This window comes from Halyomorpha halys, unplaced genomic scaffold, assembly GCF_000696795.3.
Source record: "Halyomorpha halys isolate HHAL.00 unplaced genomic scaffold, Hhal_1.1 Scaffold30.1, whole genome shotgun sequence".
Lineage (NCBI taxonomy): Eukaryota > Metazoa > Arthropoda > Insecta > Hemiptera > Pentatomidae > Halyomorpha > Halyomorpha halys.
In genome coordinates, this window is record NW_027110126.1 from 1,646,965 (window position 1) to 1,667,847 (window position 20,883).

The 20,883-nt window shown below is 29.1% G+C and overlaps 1 protein-coding gene across 1 annotated transcript in view; it reads left to right on the top strand.

Moving 5' to 3' along the window:
* Window positions 1-3,443: 3,443 nt before the first annotated feature.
* The window catches only part of alpha-Man-IIb (alpha-Mannosidase class II b), a 127,146-nt gene continuing 109,706 nt past the window's right edge, over window positions 3,444-20,883 (top strand). The window contains exon 1 of the mRNA XM_067048202.1: window positions 3,444-3,575. The gene's annotated coding sequence lies outside the window, so the exon portion shown is untranslated. The remainder of the gene's footprint in view (window positions 3,576-20,883) is intronic.

Below are 20,883 nucleotides of genomic sequence, written 5' to 3' on the forward strand. Positions count from 1 at the left end.
CTAGGTCTCCTGTTAGAACCAAGTTCTCGCAGCCGTATATCAGAGCTTATCGTGGCATTGTACACTCTTAGTTTCCGATTTTTAATGATTTTTCGGGATTTCAGTATTCTTGGCAGAGAGAAGAAGGCTCAATTCGCACAATGTTGTTCGCTGGTCTATCTCAGCCCATTCATCATTTATTGATGTTATTGTGAAGCCGAGGTAATTGAAGATTTCTACTTTCGGAAACGATATGGCATTCATGCAGACAATGTCGTTAGTGTGAATTTTTCGGCTTTCATTCATATATTTTGTTTTATCTTCATTTACTTGCAAGCTGATTTCTTCCCCTTCTCTTAATAGGGGAGTTTTTCTATGAATTGGTGTACCTAACGGGGGCAGGAAGGGGCACCAGCCCCTTCCTCTAAAAGTGACAAAAAATTATAATTTCATAAGAAATATTTTTTTTTCGAGCAAATACTAATTGTAATAGTTAATAAAGCTAATTGTAATAGCTAATTTCAATTGTAATTAGCTAATATATTAGCTATGTACAATAATTAGCTAATATAAATTGTATGAGCTAATTTCATTCGCCTTTTTCATGCTGAAATGTAATAAACTGATTGACTATGGCTTGCCCCCTCCCTAGGTTTGATCCTGAGCACGCCCTTGTTTCCGTGTCTCTTGGGTACATCGTAGGACCGCAATGTCGTCTGCGTACGCCAAGACTTCATGTTTCATTCAAATGTGCACTCCACCATTTTCGGGTGCTGTTCTTCTAATAATTGTTTTAGTGTTAAGTTGAACATTATGGTGAAGGTTTAAAAAATTATTCTAATCAATCAAACTGACAATTAAAAAAAAAAACTATTTTTAATAATGAATCTTTGTAATCCACCAAGAAAAAAAATCTTTGTTTAAGCTTTCTTTTTTCTTCTTAAAATTATTTTCTAAATAATTTGGGGTCATCAACAATTCGCTGGTTAAAATCATTAATTGTGTAATTATTCATATAATAATTTATGACGAAGTATTCTAATCGGAATAAAAAAAAATCCATAAGGAAGTAACTACTGGATAGATGGCTCATCCTGAAGATAAGAGAAGAGCTGTGAAACGTTGATAAAGGAGAAAATATAAATAAGTTTATATAAAACGATAAACATTCTAACTGACAAACATTGCATAATTTACCAACTTGTTTTTCTTAAGGTAGTGGTGAGCTAGCGTCAGGTTTCAGTCATGTGTATCATCCAGATTCACTATACAGCCTGGAGGGCTCTAGTTTTTCTTCTGGAAGGCTTGAGCGGAAATCACCAAGAAACTGGAAGGAGAAGATAATACAATTGGTTTTCTAGGGATTAACTGTTATCTTCAGCCTTTTGATAGCTACAAGTATCCGCATAGATTTCTTTCTTTATTCCCCTTGTAAACAATTATCAGTATTAAAATAACTGGTTCCTTATTTACTCCGACGTCTTGAGATTGATAAGTACTAAAATATATGCCTCTATCTACGATTAGTGCAACACACCCAATTTACATCACATAAAATCCTTATCCATAGATCTATTATTGTTGAAAACTTTATGATCCTGACTGAAATGCTATCTAGATAAGCGCGAGAAGATAATAGTAATGACACGAAAAAGCTCTTGCAAAAGGAGAAAATTATTACCTCAATATGAGGTAATAAATGTATGAATCGTTTGATTTTGAGCTCGAATCAAAAAATATATGAGGACAAAAACAACTTTTAGGCTCTGGGGAGCTCTTAGTGAAAAAGTAAAATTTTTCAAAAATAATCAAGAACAATTCCGATCATGATTTCGGCGTTTCATCCCACTGAACAGAGTTTTGGTTCGAGACCCCAAACACCTGTCCAAAAGTTCTCTTTTTCCCGGCTGAGTGAATAATTAAACAATACATAAAATAATAATAATAAACTATAAAGTGAAGTAACAACAGTTTTTTTTTTTTTACAATTTAACTATCGATATAAAATAAATTAAATATTGTATTGAGAAATTTTTAAGTGTTTGGTACTAACCGTTTATTATAGAATACCTTCCACCGCTAAAATTTTTATTTATTTTTATTATTATTATTTATTTATTTTTATGAATTGAAAAAATTCCTTTATTTACAGATACTATAATATATTATACAAGCACACCATAATGGCATTACATGATTAAATACCGTCTGCCAATATTTTATTACTGTACTTTTTTCTTTTATTTTTCTCCCCTCATTCATAATTTTTATGGTGAAATATACTCATACAGTTTTAATATTCTTATAATACTACACCATACATTTTATTCCAACTCGACTTACGTATCTATATTATCTGAAACTTGGGCCGAAACTTTAGCACTAATAATTTTATTCACTGACCGCAACTCCAACCATATTCTACTCATAATATCCATGGTCAATGACAAACACTCATTACTTAATTGAATTGAAAAAATATGTTTATTTACAGATACTATAATATATTATACAAGCACACCATAATGGCATTACATGATTAAATACCGTCTACCAGTATTTTATTATTGTACTTTTTCTTTTTTTTTCGATTCTTATTTAAAAGATAAGATAAGATATTTAAATATTGTTTTAAAAGAGAATTAATTATCATTATTAATATATATACATATTATTGAATAGAAAAATAAAATCGAGTATACCTCGGAGAAAGAAAACAATCGTCTGCAATTGAAAAGAATATAATCATTTTATCTACAAAAGTTTAAATGAATTAATAGATCTATTCATTCATAATTAATTATGATGAATTAATAGATTTATGAATTGAAAGATTTATAAATTTATACGTTCATAAATTAAAACATCAATAAATTTATTTAATTATTAAATGGAAAATTTCATAAATAATCGCACACATTTCAATGCTTTGATCTACCCGGTTTATAAAAATAAATATATTACAAATATTTCCTACTTTTCTTTGATACTTAATCCCACAGCGCCACTGCGCTCCTCAATTAATTCCATTAATCAATCAGTACCATTAAATCCATGGCGTAGCCTTAGGCTATGACTAGACTATACCACCTTAACTGGTACATTACCTCATAATGCCACAAGGCAATCAAAGGGAGAAGACTCAATAAAAGTATATATAATACATTTCATGTATTATATTAGTATGATGTACTAATTTATTTTAATGAAGGGTGCGGAAAAAAAGATACTTCATATTTTGCAATTCTTTTTGGTAAATTCATTTTTAATAATCTTTTCATATTATAAAAGGGTCGTTAAATAAATAAACTATTTTTTTTTTATTATATTTTAACAGTAACATAAAGCGATACGCATCTATGTACATAAATGAATCAAAATATATCTGGAAGGCCATGGGGTGGGGGTGGTTTAGATAAGGATTTGAATTTGGCGGGGGAACATGCGCGACCCTTCAATAATGGCCACCAGTGTTTACGACTCCAGTCCAGGAGTTGCGGTTGGTTCAGGTGGTTGGATATTCTTACCTTAGTTGCATCCTTTTGTTCCTTGCTTCTTAGCTTTATATGTGATACGATGACAATCTTCAACCATCTGTGAGTACCAATTATACCTTTTTTTCATTTATTTCAAATATATATATATCTTTTAGTTCATATAAGCTTGCATTGTAATAATTTTAATTAGTATAGATATATAATCATTTCTTATAAATGATTGTAAGGAAATAGTTCAAATGATTTTTTAACAGTTAATCAATGATTTCCTAGCGATGTTATAAAATGCTTAAGTATTTTATTTCAAGAAATGAATTCCTCATTCTGATGGTAACTTTTATATGTTATATATACAGAAGTTATGTTTTGACATTATTTACTGTGTAATATGTTTTTTCATCTCTCTCTACTTAGTTTATTTTAATTGCAATATCTTAATCAACTAACTAAGTATTATTAAGAACATGGTATCATAGTATATAGAATAGGTGTAGTATTTCTCAATTAATTATTTATAATTGCTTGTCAGTTGTTTTAATTCACACTGTTCTTTTAACTAACAGAAAAGTCTTAATTTTTTTAATTCTGTACATTAGAATCCTTTTTATTTATGGATTTCATATTTGATATTGTGAATGTCATCTTTTGTTTGTATAGGAAGTGTTAATGTGGTGTATACTAAAGAACGAAGGTTGAATGTTTGAATTGAATGTGTTTATTCCAGTCACTTAACTTTCATTCAATGTTTTTGTAATCAACAGCTATTCTCAATCAGTGTCATGAATTGTTTTGGGAAGAAGTTACAAGATTACTCTATACTTTCCTCCCTCGTTTAATTGTTTATAAAGTACATTTCAGCAATTTTTAAAAATCTTAAAAACTTCCACTATTGTAAGTAATCATTTTTGTCATTAACAGTAATTTGAATGTAGAATTTTGTTCTCTTTAGATAATGAATTTGAAAGTAAATCTCAAAGTTGGATTATTTTTTAATAACTTCCTAATAATACTGAATAATGAATATAAATCAGAAAACATATATACAAATTTTGTTACTATTTCAGCCGATGAAAGATAAATATGTACTAATCATTTTATGTAGTTACAAATACAACTTCAGCTCTAAATAGTGTAAAAAATCATTGATAATTTTTTTATTCTAGTTTACGATTTTAATTCATTTATTTCAAATATAACTAAAATAAATTGCTAAATTTTACAGAAATTACCTTAATTTAGTAAGTTTAAATTTTTTTGTAAGTTATTTCGGTACAATATTAAATTACCGTTAAATAAACCATTAAATGATTTATTTTCTAATTTTAATTAGAAAAGAAACCATTAAATGGTTTATTTTCTGATTTTATTTAAACTTTTCAAAGGCTTTCATCATCATCTAACAATAAACAGAAATATCAAATAATTATAAAGAAAGAAATTCTGATTTTTTGTTTTCTTTTAATATCTCTCTTATTTATTTACCTTTATTTTGACACTCATCTAGTTTTATGTTTCTATTTTAAGATCTTTTGTTTCAAATATTTTATTATAATTATTTATCTTCTTTTGGTCTAAAACTTTCTGCATGTTCTTGTAATACAGTCTATACTTTGAAAATAGAAGTTATTTAACATAATTATTAGGTATTAATGTTGTTTTTTTTTCATTTACAGTTATTTGGTATTAACTTTTAAAATATAATAAAAGATTCAAAAAGTAATATAAAAATTATTCCCTTGATTAGTTGTTGGAATATTTTTACCTTTTACTAATTTTAAGAATTATAAATACATTTGAATGATTCATAATATAAGTAAGAAATATGTAAATACTTTTCTCTTCAATTATTATAATGTTTTAAAAGTATACTTTAATGTGATATCGGAAATTAAATCCTCCGTCAACAGAAAAATATATCTGGTATAAAAAAAAAAAAGAATTTTTAGAACAAAATTAAGCTGAGAAAGGCTAGAAACTGTCTTGGCAACTTACCTAGGAAGCTTGGCTATATTCCACAGATTTCTGATTAAAGCCTCAAAATGGAATTGCCAAGACAACTTAGGTTTATTATTTTATTTTTACTTTTTTATTTATTTATTTTTTCTCTCCAGTTTTTTTTTTTTTTTATATTATTACCCAACCGTTTGGCTTTCTATATGTATTTTTCTCCATATTTTGATTGAAACTTAAGACATTTATTCACTATATACAGTAAAATCATTATATTTATGTACTGAACTTATATAAAAAATAATCAACACATTTTTTCTGCATATTAAATTATTACACTGTTAGAGTCTATTAAAATTAACCCAAAATATAAACTTGAAAAAACAAACTATGCATCTGTTTTTGCAATGTAAAGCTATTAACGTCCGTAGTCTGGAGGCAAGGAGAATTAAAAAGATATTTCGTACTTTTTTAGTTCTATTTTTCTTTGAACCTGTTTTGGACCTAACCCCCTACTGTAGCTAACACTGTGGCTGTAAAAATGTAACATATTGGACATGCAAATTATTAATTAAATTTAGATTTAAGTATTTTTTTTTTGTAAGAAAAATAATAAGAATTAGTGAAGCTAAAGAATTGATAATACCAGCAATTATTCCTTACATATGCTCTTTACTGGACATCATCATAACCCAAAATCTGTACGGTCATACTATACATATTCAGTTCCTCCAACTCATGTAATTAATTTCCTACATTATGTAATTTGTAGAATAAGAAAAAGAATTTTGTGTATAATTTTGGAGTGATAATTTTTTCTATTACCTAGTTTATAAAACATGCATTCCACCCCTTAACATTTTATAATTATGTGTAACTTTTAATGAGATTGTTCCCCATATTTCATGTGAATGAAATTTTAATTTCCTCTATGTATAGAATTTTTTTGAAGAGCATTTTCCTAAATTTAATATATAAAAATTTCACCGTATTAAATTTTACAATTGTAAAATGCATCAAATTATTATATATAAGTTTTATATTTTAAAAATTATCATTCAACATTGATGGAGCATGCCCTAACAGTTTAGCTAGAGTTTCCTTTAATTTCACTGAAAAAAATATTTATAAAATTTGTCAAAAAACATGAATTCTTAAAGATGTAATTAAACTTGTTTTTTCTTGTCATAACTATGCTATTAATTAATAGGTGATTTATTTGACAAGTTAAGACTATTTAATTTTTCTTATCAAAGTTATCTTGAAATAAATTGTTCAAGTTTTACAATTGTTTGTCAAAACATATTAGTGGGTTTATATTTTGTAGATACTATTTATATGAATTAAATGATATCGGTGTGGTTGTGAATTTCCAAGCTAAAACTGTACCATTAAAAATTTCAATGTTTAGCTGAATCTGTTGTGAGTATAACTATTATAGTTTCACATAGTTCGACTAGTTTCATAAGATCCAACTGTATGGCTTATTCACTCCATAAGATGGTCCCTGATTCATGTCAGATTGATGGGCTGTTTCTTAGATTGTCATTCAGAATGATAAATGATGATTGTAGAATTTACAACTTCCTTACACTCTCTGAATAAAATTCAAAGAAGAGTGGGAAGAAATAAAAACAAACAGAATAATACTCTATGATTCTTCTTGAAAACTCAACGATGGAAAGATGCTGGCGAAACGTGCAAAGTGCACCGAATGCCTAGGGCGATGTGCACTCCAGGGAATGCAGCTGCCCTCTTCTTCACCTTCTTGTTTTATTTATCGTGGTGTAATTGTTTTTTAAGTATCGATTTTATTTAAAGTATTACTTTGTTTTTTTTATCGTACAACAAACATTCTCCATTTGTTCTTACAAAGTGATTAAGAAATATCTAACAACTTGCGAAATATTTCGTTTTTTATTGAAAATCTGCGTTTTGAGGACAATGAGTAATTGCGCTTACTGTTTCATAAAGATATTTAACAATGAAAGGTTTACTTTACTCACTGCATAGGGAACCTTTGTGTTCGTTCAGGTAGTGAATTTTTTTTTTTTTTGTCCTCAGAATCGAAACTTTCCTCTCCCTTTCAAGGTTTAGACATTAAAGCGCAAACGTTTCGTGTCTGTCTCTCTGTGAACAATTCTATTTTCTGACAGCACTCTTACTGTTGATCCCATTTTCTAGGTTTTCTTCTATTCTAAATATATTAATTACTGGGGTGGAATTTCTGTAAAGTTCCACGCTTCAGAGAGGCCTGATTACTTAAAAAACCCTTCGGAATTTTTAAAGAATTTGACAGGTTATAAAATCAAAGGAAAAATCAGGGGCAAACGTGGCACTCTGCCCCTTAAGTATCTAAAAATCTTTATAGTTGAATGTACTTCGGACCATTTCTACAATGTATATAAAAATAATGGTTAATATTCATACTGGAAGATTATCGATGATTGACCGTGTGTATAGATGAATGGAATATAGTCCGGGTGCGGTAAAAAAAACTCAAATAGTAAATAATTATACTTATAAAAATAGTATAATTATATACTATTTGAGTTTTTTTGACCGTACCCGGAGCTTGTTCCATTCGTTAATATTCATAGTTTTGCTGAATTTAATAAAATATGAGAATTTTCGATTCATGTTTAATGTTGGACAATATGTGAAATAAAAATTATCTTCCTTCTTTACAATTTCTTTTACTACGAACCAATTTGCTCTTGAAACCTGTGTATCATATTACATACCAATTAGATTTTAAATATTAAGAAATATCATTGAATACTATGATATTTCTATTAATCCGAAATACTGTAATAATCAGTGTGTAGTTTTCGCCACATTTTTTTCGAAACCAATAAATTACATTAAATCAACAAATTATCAAAACATGAAGTGTATTTCTCATCTTTATTTTACTATAGGAATGCCTGCCTTAGAAAGATACTTAACACGTCTTTGACGAAAACAATTTTGTTTGAAAAATTCAGATTCGTGTTCAGCGCCCAAAAATCATAGTGAACCACTAAAAATAAATACATAAAAACTTTTAACTTTTAAGTCCTTATTTCTACACTACTTAGCCTATTGGGCATGAGCTTTGGAACTATTGCGTAAAAACCATTCATTTAAAATAAAAATGATAGGAACGCGTCTCTTAGATTTTAATTTCGAACAACAAATCGTTGACCTTGAAATATAATTATGTAACCAATAAAAATGAAAGATGAGGAAGCTGTAATGACCCGTGTACGTGGCAGACTTTTTCCGCACCGCCAACTATCCTAAATTTAATCCACGGCCAACAATATCTACATAATCAATAATTACTAAAGTTTATATTCAATATACTGCTTTCTCCCAAGCTTATTTATCATATGTCTTGCAAGAAAATCATAAGAACTTATTTATACATTTTCTCTAGAATGAAAAATAAATTTATATAACCGATTCATATTATATTTCCAATTATTTCCATTGATGTCTCATAGTATTAATAAATGTAATGACAAATTAATTTTCTGGCTTTATCTTGCGAGTAATGGCCCGTGAAATAGATAATTTAATGCTTTAAGTATACATTTAATTGGAATAGCACTTACATTACTCGCACAATGCAAAATAATTATTTTAATGGCGTGATAAATAGTCGATAGTTTCGATATCATAGCAGATAGTTTTTCACTTGAATTTTGATGAGGGAAAGATTCAGTATTTTTATATTCTTATTCATAAATATTCAGGGTACAAAATGTATTCAATGATAGATTTTGTGTGAGGTAATACAAACTTTCATCAAATTAAAGGACAAAACTAAAACTATAAAACATAAAATTATTTTCGTAACCACAGTTTTTAATAATATTGATTATAATGATTTTGTAAACAAAAATTGAAAGAAAACTTAAGAGGTTGCCAGTTTTTCGTATTGCCACCCATAGAAAATAATTATCTTCTACGTTTTAGGTTGTTCTTTACATTATATTTTTTCCAACTAGATTTAGTCAGATTGTATATTTTTTACAAAATAATAAGGAATATAAAATGAAAGAAAAAAAAAACCAAATTGATGATGAAATAAAGGTATGATTAAAGGTCGGGTTGCTTGTTATTTTTAGATTTCGAAATTGCTTAACTTGTGCCTTTTGTCCAGAAACCTAAATTAATTAAAGGTAGAGTTTACTAAACTATTATCTATCTATTTCCTACTTTTCTTCACGGGTGCAAAACGTGGCCTCTTACACTAAGGAAGGAACAGTGTATAACAAATGACAAAACTAAAACTATAAAGCATACAACGGAAATCCTGTTAGATAAAAATTATTGTTGTAAACACAGTTTTTACTAATGATAATTACGATTTTTTTAAATTAAAATCTTAAGACATAGGTAGCATATAATTGATAAATAATAATTTTCCATAAGTGACTTTTGTTCGAAAAATTCTCTAATATGTGCCTAATATTTTAATTTTTATTCTCAGTTGTTTTTATGAAGGAAAAGAAAAATTTCAAGTAAAAGAGGAATTTTATGAACAGAGAAGTTAAAGTAAAACTGAACCTACAATACTTGGTTTTAGAATTATTTGGGGCCTTATTCTGTTTTGAGATAGTTATTTCGACTGTTCTATATACCTAATAAATATAGGGAGGAAACTATACAACTATTAGGCCCATTGCAATCGAGATCATATTAAGAGCTAACATTAATAAATGTTTAGAAATCCCATTACATGGTTATTGACAATTTCGTAATCCTGTGATTCCTGTACTTCACATGTGGGTTTAAGTGGTTTAATTATGGAACCTAAACCGATATCGTAAGAGTATCGAAAATGAATATATCGCACTGTCATCTCAATATTTTATCAAAACAATTTAAAATAAATATCAGTAACTTGAGATTATTTAATCTATGTTATTCTCTACAAGGTAACCTATTTTAAATATCCTTGAAAAGATATGTCTAAATATTCCTCGTATCATCATTAATAAGAAATTTTATTATAATGAATATGTCAAACCTGCTTTCTAATTGTTCTTTAATTATTTCAACACCAATACATTTTAAATAATAATAATAATGAAGGCTTAACGAACCCGAAAGTTCGATGCTCGCTACACACGTTTGTCCAGTGATGACTGTCCAAACCCAAATCTACCAGATTAGTCTTGACGTAATCCTACCACCTACGCTTCGGTCCACTTCTCGCTTCAGTATTTATTGACATTTTAGGGTTCCGATCGTTACTAAGCCCTTCTACCTTACACGCCCTTCCCTGCAATGCTGTCAACTCAAATGAATTTACGGGGCTCAGTTCACGTAATTCAGCTTTGTGTAGCCTTCTGAATTTTCCAGTAAACCCATCCTTTTTCGGTCTGAATATTTACGCAATACTTTCTTTCCAAAAACCTTAAGACGATGTCCCTCCCTTAGTGTAAGAGGACACGTTTCATATCAGTATAGAACAGTAGGAAAGTTTCTTTAAAGAAAAGAAAAAGTTTTGTATATGCTACCTTTAATTTACTTACGTTTCTGGGCAAAAGGCACAAGCTAAGTGATTTCGAAATCGAAAAATAACTTACTTTTTTTTTCAATTTTTATTTATAAAATCATTATAATTATTTATTTATAATCTTAATATTTTCTTGAGACTGGTAATTTTTTAAATAAATAATTCAAATTTTATCCATTATAGTCTCAAAACCTTTTATTTCTCTTATAAGTCCGACGTTTCGGCCAATCCGGCCATCTTCAGGGACAATCTACTACAAAACAGTTTTTATTACATGTATGATCCTACAAACAATTCAAAATACTTAACATTATTATTTATAATTTACCTTACCTTAATACAACCTTGAAACTATATAATTTAAGCAACTCTAACTTCATGCAGGCTATTCTGCCCAGGTCAAAAACATTAATTTCTATGAAACATTAAAAGCATTAGGTAAAAAATATTTTTTTGTTAACAAGTATATCCCACATATGTTTAATTACCTAATTAGTCAAATACCACTTAAACAAAGTCAAAATCATTTATCAGCAGACACTATTCCTTAAACTTTTATCACAACAATGCTTGTAACCTTCCTCCACTCAGTTCAAGCATTTAAAATTATTTATCATAACTACACTTTTGTCAGTTTTCCTCTTTATTTCATTAGCAAAATCCTATCAAGGCTAACTATAATTACCCACATACAATTTATCCTATATTATTTATAAATTAATCTTACTTAATATCTCTGCATAGTGTTGATTTAAATTTCTTGTATCTGTTTTGAAATTCACTGTATAAAGAGGAAAACATACATGTAATAAAAACTGTTTTGTAGTAGATTGTCCCTAAAGATGGCCGGATAGGCCGAAACGTCGGACTTATAAGAGAAATAAAAGGTTTTGAGACTATAATGGATAAAATTTGAATTATGTATTTATTAAATTATAATTATTATCATTAATAAAAACTGTGGTTACAATCATTTTTATCTACCAGGATTTCCGTTTTATGCTTTATAGTTATAGCTTTGTCATTGTGTATGATGTAAGTTTGTGTTAACCCTCACAATATCGATCATTGAATATATTTTTACCCTGAAAATTTATGAATAAGAATATAAAAATACCGAATCCTTCCCTCATTAAAATTCTAGTCAAAACCTATCTGCTATATTATCGAAACTATCGACTATGGAATACTATCAGATGTCAGTAGAAATAATTGGAAAATAATATGAATCTGTTACATAATTTTATTTGTCATTATAGTCAAAATACTGAACTAAAAATATACATAAGTCAATAAAATACACTTTAAGGAAATTATTATTAAAAAATTATGGTAGCACCTGATGTAGATAAATTACATTTTTACTGAAAATGTTGAATAGTAACGCCTTTTTGACTGGGAAAATTTAATTTTTGAATACAGTAAATAGGCTATTAATTGACTAAATAAAACACTTACTTCTGATATATAACTCCTTATTTGTCCATTTTTGTTTAACGTACATAGATAAACTTTTTAAATTTTACTATAACATACAGTAGGTATGGAAAGGTTAGCCAACCTAGTATTCTTTATCATTTATCTCACAAAGTTTTCTCTCATACGTTATCACTATATTTATTTGGTATGCCTCTTTCTCCCTACTTCCTGGACTCAATTTTCCACTCACCGTCTATGAACTTCAAAAAATATTCATTCAACCAAAGTTAAAAATATTTTGTAATTTTTATGGAAACAAAAAGCTAAGTTGAGATTTTGTGTAAAAAAAAAAGGCCCAGCATTTATAAATACTATGTATATTTCTAAAACAAATTGGTAGTAATGATTTATTAAAATATAAATAGGAACTTAGTAATTTAATTTTTTTTTTAGATAAACAGTTTTCTTAATATAGACCTAAATTGAAAATATTTAGATTATGGCAGCGCATCATTGGAAAACATATTATAATTTTATATTCCCCTATTACGCCATATTAATCACGTCACAGTTTAGGATATGTGCCAAGAAATCTAATTAAAAAACATCCGTTTTTGATTCTCTGGGAGCAGGTTCTAACAAACCTATTTCCGATTTGTGTCGGCCAATTGCGCAGATAGAAAATGTCAAATAACGGATTCGTGTACGTTGCTTGATGTGGAAATTGGTAAGTAACAAAAAACTTTTTTTTTCTAAGTTCTGTTTCAATCTTGAATTCCTGTTATCTAATGTTCTTGATGTTTTCCAAATCGTCAATTTAATTATGTTTTTAATAGGAAAAAAAATTGATTCATTAATGTATTCCAATCTTTCTGTTACCCCCTTCTCCTGTTATCGGATGCTTTTCACGACCTCATGAATTCCTAAATAAAATGATTTATTGATCTTGCCTCTATGATTCCACTATTTTTTATATTAATTATTGCAAATACTAAAACGCACAATGGATTGTTGATTCTATAGTGTTTTAAAATTTGTTTTTATCATATTATTGAAAGATGTACTGTAATTTTCCATTCGTTGAAAAATGTTATCTCACTTACGATAATTTATCACATGCATTAATGATTTTCCGAACAAACAATTTTTCAATGTTTTAATACGTTTAAAATTATTTCTTCGTTTCTTTTCTTTAATTTCCTCATCATTTATGGTCTAAATTTTTCCTCGTCTTCGGGATTACATTATATTTTTTTTAACCTCTTTTTTATTTACATCCTAACTTTGAAAATGGAAACTAAATTTGTTTAAGCCATGAGCTATCACTTAGCTGTAGACTTAGTAGTTAATTCAGTATTCACTCCATAGTTAAGTGGTAAGGTAAGTGCACCAGTTATGGACATGAATCAGTTAAAATTTGTGCCAGTTGTTAGACCTTAACCTTCAGCTAACAACTGACGTCAATTTTGAGACAGTGGTTGGCACCAAATTCTTATTATTAAAAAACAAAGGTTGTCTTGTCAATAACTGGCACATGCCTTACCCTAGTGAAAATTATTTAAACAGAATAAATTTTCATACAAAATGAGGACTAATATATGTAAATAAAAATATAATTTTCATTTGTTACTTATCTAAGATCTCCTAAACCTCTTTATCGATCTACTCATCGTTATTTATTTATTTTTTTTTTTTTCAAAATGTTCACTTATCCTGGGTAGGTTCTTAGCTATTGAAAACCTGGATTTATCAATTAGAAAAAAAAAAGTAATGATGAAAATTAAACATTATTGGCGCAAGACTCGAAATGTATAAATTTTTTCGCATACTATATACGATACGATGTGATAGGTGATGAAATAATCTAAACTAAGAAATAACCCAAATCGTAAACGTATTAGCAAAAAAAAATAGGGAATTCTCGTTTTCGCGTAATCTCTCTATATAAATAAAAATGTAATATTTGTTTGTGTTCGTAACTATTGACGATCCTTGAAAGTTCGATTGATTTTCTAATTCGAAACTCTTGAATGGTGATTAAATTCACTACAAAACTTGGAAATCGGAGAATTATTATGAAAAATATGGTATATTGAACGTTTTGCCGATATTTTTAGAAATTTCGTTATAGAATTTTGGCAGGTTCTACTAGGAATTAGTTTTAATTATAAATCGAAGACCAGCTCCGACCATTCTAGAAGTCCATTTGAGATATAGTGAATTGGCTTTTTCACTATACACATTTTGGTCAATTTTATGTGACAGACATTTGACCAAGACTTCGGAAGATTGTGTCAAGTCTGATATTGTATTTGCGAGGATTCGGTAGGAGTTATGTTGGCAACGAATACTAATCTAGCTTATGTTGACGATTATATTATTTTAAGTATAGCAAATGGAATATCTCTTCTTTTTTTTTCTCACCCTTATATTAATTTTATTATTTCAAACGAAACCAACACATAATACAAAAATAAGAATATGTATACATAACAAAGGTAATTATCCTTTCGTTGCCTGAAGGGCTTTTTAAAGTAGGATGTGGGATCCGCTGTGTGCAGGGGACCACTGTGCCGCTTACTTACCGTCTGCATTTAAGTAAATGCGAGAAGGGGCATTTCACTTTTTGTCTTAACCAGACCATTATGCTCTACCGAACCTATAGAAGTTTCACTTCGATAATTCCTGCATTATGTTCATTTTTTAAATTCATTCCACTTTTTTAAGAAATGTAATAACAATTATATGCAGTGAATGTTTCTGTGTGTGTTATACATGTGACGAGCGTTTGAAATTGTTTTCTTTGTTAACCCTGAATATTTTAATTTTCTTTTAAACGCTTTATGATATGTGTCAAGGACATAAAGTCCCATTAATTCCATGGCGTATGTCTATTGGTGATGCCGGTTCGAATCCGTGGTTACTTTTTTCATTGAGTGGCGGTCCCACAACATGAAAAAATTTGACCTCCCAACCATGGTTAGGCAGTATAGGACTCCAATGGGACTCTTGGGCGGGGGAAAAAAAAAAGATTCCATGGCGTAGCCATAGGCTGTAGCTAGACTATACCACCTTAACTGAACTCATATCAACTCCTTATAATGCCACAAGGCAATAAAATAAAGATGAGCACTAAAGTATATATAATACATTTCAGGTATTATATATGTATGAACCACTGATGTTATTATTCTTAATGAATAGTACAAAAAAAAATGACAAGGACATATCAATGGTGTGCCCCATCATGATTTCATATTATATGAGCTAACCTCTGTTATTAACATGCGAACATTGAGACATTACTGAATGTTTTAAAATGAAACGACGTATTTTCAAATATGGTCTTAAAAAATAATAATAATAATCCAGGAAATCTATCCCAGTTGATGGGAAAAATTTATTAGATCTGATTTCGTTTAACAGGTATCGGCAGCGAACCTTCGGGTTCACCGATATATATTATTATTTTTTTAAAACCGGTAAATGAAAATTTTTATCTCAAATATTATTGCGGAATTTGAGAGTTAGGTATTGGAAAAGCACATTTTGTGTGACCCTATAAGGATGGCAAACGGATCACAAGTTAACCTGATCACACGTTTGAATGCTCTGTGTCCTGTGAAGGTTATAATCGCTTCCAAACCACTGGAATTCACACCAAGAAGTCTGCCATCAGGCGTCTACAAAGAACAAAAGTCGTCAAACTCACCCTACACTTTCTGTTATAGATATAAAATTTATTATATGAATACAAATCTGTGTTTAGATTACAAAACATTTTTTTTTTTTTTATAATTTTCCTGATTCTCCTTCGTTTATGATATTTTTAAATACTTTTTATTTATTGATAGATATTACAATCTGTCACACTATTGTGGGCAATAGGTAATAGTGATGAATGATCACATTCATACAGAAATAAAATAAAATAAATAAATTAATGAAAAAAAAATCTCTCGTTTTTGATTAGCAAAGTTCAAAGTACTTCTCTTTTATAATGAGGTGTAGATAGTTAGATTAAGATTAGATTAGATATGTAGATTAATGATTGGAGAAGTTTGTCTGGGGGGTGCGGTCAGCAAAGAACAACATAAATAAACAAAACCATATTTATTTATTTTATGCCGACGTTTCGACCTAAGTTTCAGGTCTTCATCTAGGGCTATGGCGTAGAAGGTAGGCCTAAGCCTGACCAGGACTAAAACCAGTTTTATGCCTACCCTCTACGCCGTAACCCCTGATGAAGACCTGAAACTCAGGTCGAAACGTCGGGATAAAATAAATAAATATGGTTTTGTTTATTTATGTTCTTCTTTGCTGACCGCACCCACCGACAAACTTCTCCAATAATTACTTCTCTTTTAGTTTATTAGAAAACAATGGAGGCAAATTGGCATGCGATATTTTTTATTATTTACAATTAAAGAAAAGGTAATAGTTATTTTTGCCTTCTGACTGCAGATATACAAGAAGGGATTCAGCCTTTAGCATAGTTAAAATGCTAGCTGCATTGATTGGAGAAGAGGTGATTTGATTGCATAGATTGCCTTGTGAATGTGGATAGTTAGTGAGTAGTCCTCGTTTTCTAATCAATCGTTAACAACTAAAGCCCTGACCTGGAATAACAGGAAGTCATGTAAAATTATTTTACAAGAGAGATCAAAAATTGTTTTCAATCAACGTAAAAAAGAGATTTTAATTTCTCAGAACAAACAGAAAAATTGCTACCTGTGGATCTACCATTTTGCTAATTGTCTTACAGTCAGCCACCATTTCTACACCATTGACCTGAATTGTCTGTTGTTTTTCTATGAAAAAACGGAAATTCAATGTTATTTGGCGTACCATCCTATTCATCTCACAGTACTTGGCGTTGTACAATATTCATTGTCGTTGAATATTTTTTATAAAAGTATATTATTAATAAAATACATTTAACTTCGTTGTTATATATAAGATGCTTGGCTGAAATGTCAGATATATGCATTACCTAAAAATTTAGTACATGTCGGAAATTCTCTGAGAAAAAAAAGTCAGGAATTTGCTGGGAAATTCATGAAAAAGGATGAAGTTACTAATTTGAATTTTCGAAATTGGTTGTTGGTATACTTTTTTTTTTTTTTTTTCTCCTGGACTAAATTTTTATTTTGGACACTAGACTCCTTTTCCAAATGAATATACTTCATAATTATGAATATAATTCCAAATCCTATTCCTGAGGATAATACAGGATTAAATTCTTATTTCACTATCTTTACTAAGGACTCATCGGTACTTAGTTAGTAATAATGGTCGATGTATTACAATTTAATTATTCGGTAATTCAATATAATAAAATAATTCATTGAAAATATAACCATTATTATTTTGTTTTTAAGGTTTTTTACGACAAATGCTCTAAACTTCCCATTCACTAAAAAAAACTAATATATACAACGATTATCAGATTTTGGACATATGGAATTGAACTCTGGGGCTCCACCAAACCATCAAATTCTTCCCGCATCCAATCCTTACAATCCAAAATCCAACGTAAAATCCTTGATGCTCCTTATTTCGTCACAAATAAACTCATTCACAAAGACCTTAACATCCCATTCGTTGCAAATTTGACCCGAAACAGATATGCGTCTTTTCATTCCAAACTCCTAACCCATTAATTGGTTCCTTCCCAAGATTTTCAAGGGTATATGAAACATACTACATATTTACCTATTGTATTATTTTGTACAGTTGTAAATTACATTAAATAAATAATTTAAAAAAAAAATGTTTTTTACTAGTATTAAAACTAATGGAATCCATCTTGGGATGAAATTTAGTTTAGCCAGACCTATGAAATCTACACTAACCATTTAATTGTTGATTTTTCTGAATCTTTAAGTCCGTTAGCTTGTCAACCTATATGAAAAATATTTCTCTGTTGCTAACAGGAATTGGTAGATCCCACTCTAAGATTGGTTTCATTGCTTCTCAGTCGGGAATCCCTGACTGGCCGGGAAAATTCCGGGCGACTTATAACCTTGTGTATTGGTATCAGACATCTCGTAAACCTCCAAAACCACGTGGTCGGGATTATGAACCATAAATGTCCCACTCCCCTCCAATATTGCTCGATACAGTGTAAAAATCTATCATTTTCGGAGAAAATACGACAAAAACAACAACAAAATAGTTACAGAGTGAAATCGTTTCAATCCCCATTTCCTCTTCGTTCTTTAAGAAGGTTTAAAAATTAAAATATAATTCTTCTTCCTAATCATGATCATGTTCTGTAACAAGAACATCTAGTGCGGTGCGCGCATCACTCAAATTTCATTTACCATATGAGTTAAAATTAAACACTTAATAGGTTAGTGAAAGAAAAAAGTGACTATTGCAATAACAGCCATTGAAATATGAAGACATTTATTCATGAATTCGAATTTTTTCACGATCCCAATTACCTGTTCTTACTGATTTGATCATTGTTATTAATGTTCGTATTTTAGGATTTATTGAGGTGGGAATATGAATATCAACTTGTGCTTCTTCCATGAATACAGTTTAACAAAATTTATCAAAGCTGTGTACATATTAACGGTATCAAGAGAGATCGGTAGCTCGCGGCTGTTAAAACTTCTTTGGCTATTTCTTCATTTTTCTCCATTAGTTAATAATCGGGTTCTTTCATAGTTCATATTTACCATTTTTTTATTATTATTAACAATGCAAAATGGGTAATTTTTTCTAAAAAACAAAATTAAATGTACTTTAGATACAGAGAAAATATTTCTGTAAGAATAAGAACTAGCTGATATAAAAATTAATTTAATTTACATTGATTTCCCGACTTTAATCAGAATCAGAGCCAATTTAAAAAAAAAAAAAATCTATTACATATCTGTAAAAGTGGCATTTCCTGTTTGTTGATTTTATCGAAAATGTCACTCTAACATCTGAAGAATATACCCGTCCTAAATACGTAATTTCGGTTTCGCGTGGTTGCTTATTTCCACTCATTTGACCTCATTAGCAATAAATCCCCTTGTTATATATTCCATACATCGGTAACGGAAAGTAAAAATAGTACAATATTATCATAATTTATTTGTTTGATGCTTTGATTTCCAAAGATCATGTCTATTTATAACGATTATAACTAATATAATGTACATTTATTAGAAATGTGCGTAAATATTTTAGAAAAGGGCGTAATAAGTGAACTCCAAGCCCAGATCGAAGGGTGTTTTTTCCTTAGCCCCTCCGCTGCCTTAATCAATGTAGTAAATTGAAAATACCTGGTAGCCAGCCAAAAAGGGGGGATTCGTCCCTTCTTTTTTAGGGCTTGTTCACATCGCTAGGCTTCCTCTAACGATTCATTCTTCATTTCAATGACACTTTGTAGTATTGTAACAAAGACAATTTGGTATGACATATATTTTTAGATTAACATTGGGAAAAAAAAATGTTGAGCCAAGTATTTCGTGTGAAAGTTAAACTGTGTCGACAAGGATAAGCGACCTAACTCAAATCTATCATTCATTGGGAAAAAAATGTTCTTTTTTCCTATCAGCTACATATGAAATATAGATAGATATATTTTTAACGACTTTAATACAATACAGCCATAGAGTTTGTTCCAATCAGTCTTATTAGTGATTTTTGTTTTTAATAGAGATATAGTTGGTTAATGAAATATATTGTAAGAAAAATGTATACATAGTGATCTTGAAAAATTACTAATCGAAGTTTATAACGGCAATATACGTTTTGAGCTCCTCTGAATCCAAAAGTCTCACAAATAGGTTTTTCTTTATGAGTGTATATAGTATCTGTGCAGCCTGGATCATAAACGAAAAATTGTTTGCAACTGAAATTATGTGTTTTAGATTGCTATAGGCCTTTTATGTTAGCTAAACTTTTTAAATAAAATTAACTTACCGAAGTATTGTAGAATTAACATTTTTTTTATTAATAAAAGAACGATTTTAACGGCTCTAAACTCATCATATCCTTGTACAATTAAGTGGTAATTAATATCAGAAAGGTCTTATTCTGAAAGAAATATTCTAAATGGACTTAAATACAGTTATTGTTTTTTAATGAATAATAGAAGATGATCAGGGGATCTTCCAATTTAAGTAATGGTGGAATTACCACCACGCCGTAGTTCGTTTCCAAGAAAAGATTTACTTATTTTATTTTTTATACAGTTTTAAATTTCAATAAATAAATTAACAAAAATACTTTCTCTTAATTATCTTTAATTTGAAATAATTAGCCACCCCTCATTGTTGTTAGTAATAAAAAATGCATAAATATAAACTATGAAAAAATTTTATAATTAGAAGAAAATTTTATGTTTTATATTACTTTATGTCTATTGTCATTAAAACCTTGTAAACACAAAAACATAGTAATATTAGTTTTTTTACTTATGCTATAGATGGGAATTGAGTAGTATTTTCATCGTAAATATTAACTAAGTTGCCCTTTTGAAATAAGGAAGGACTAAGGCTCAAATTAGGGTGGTGAGTGAAA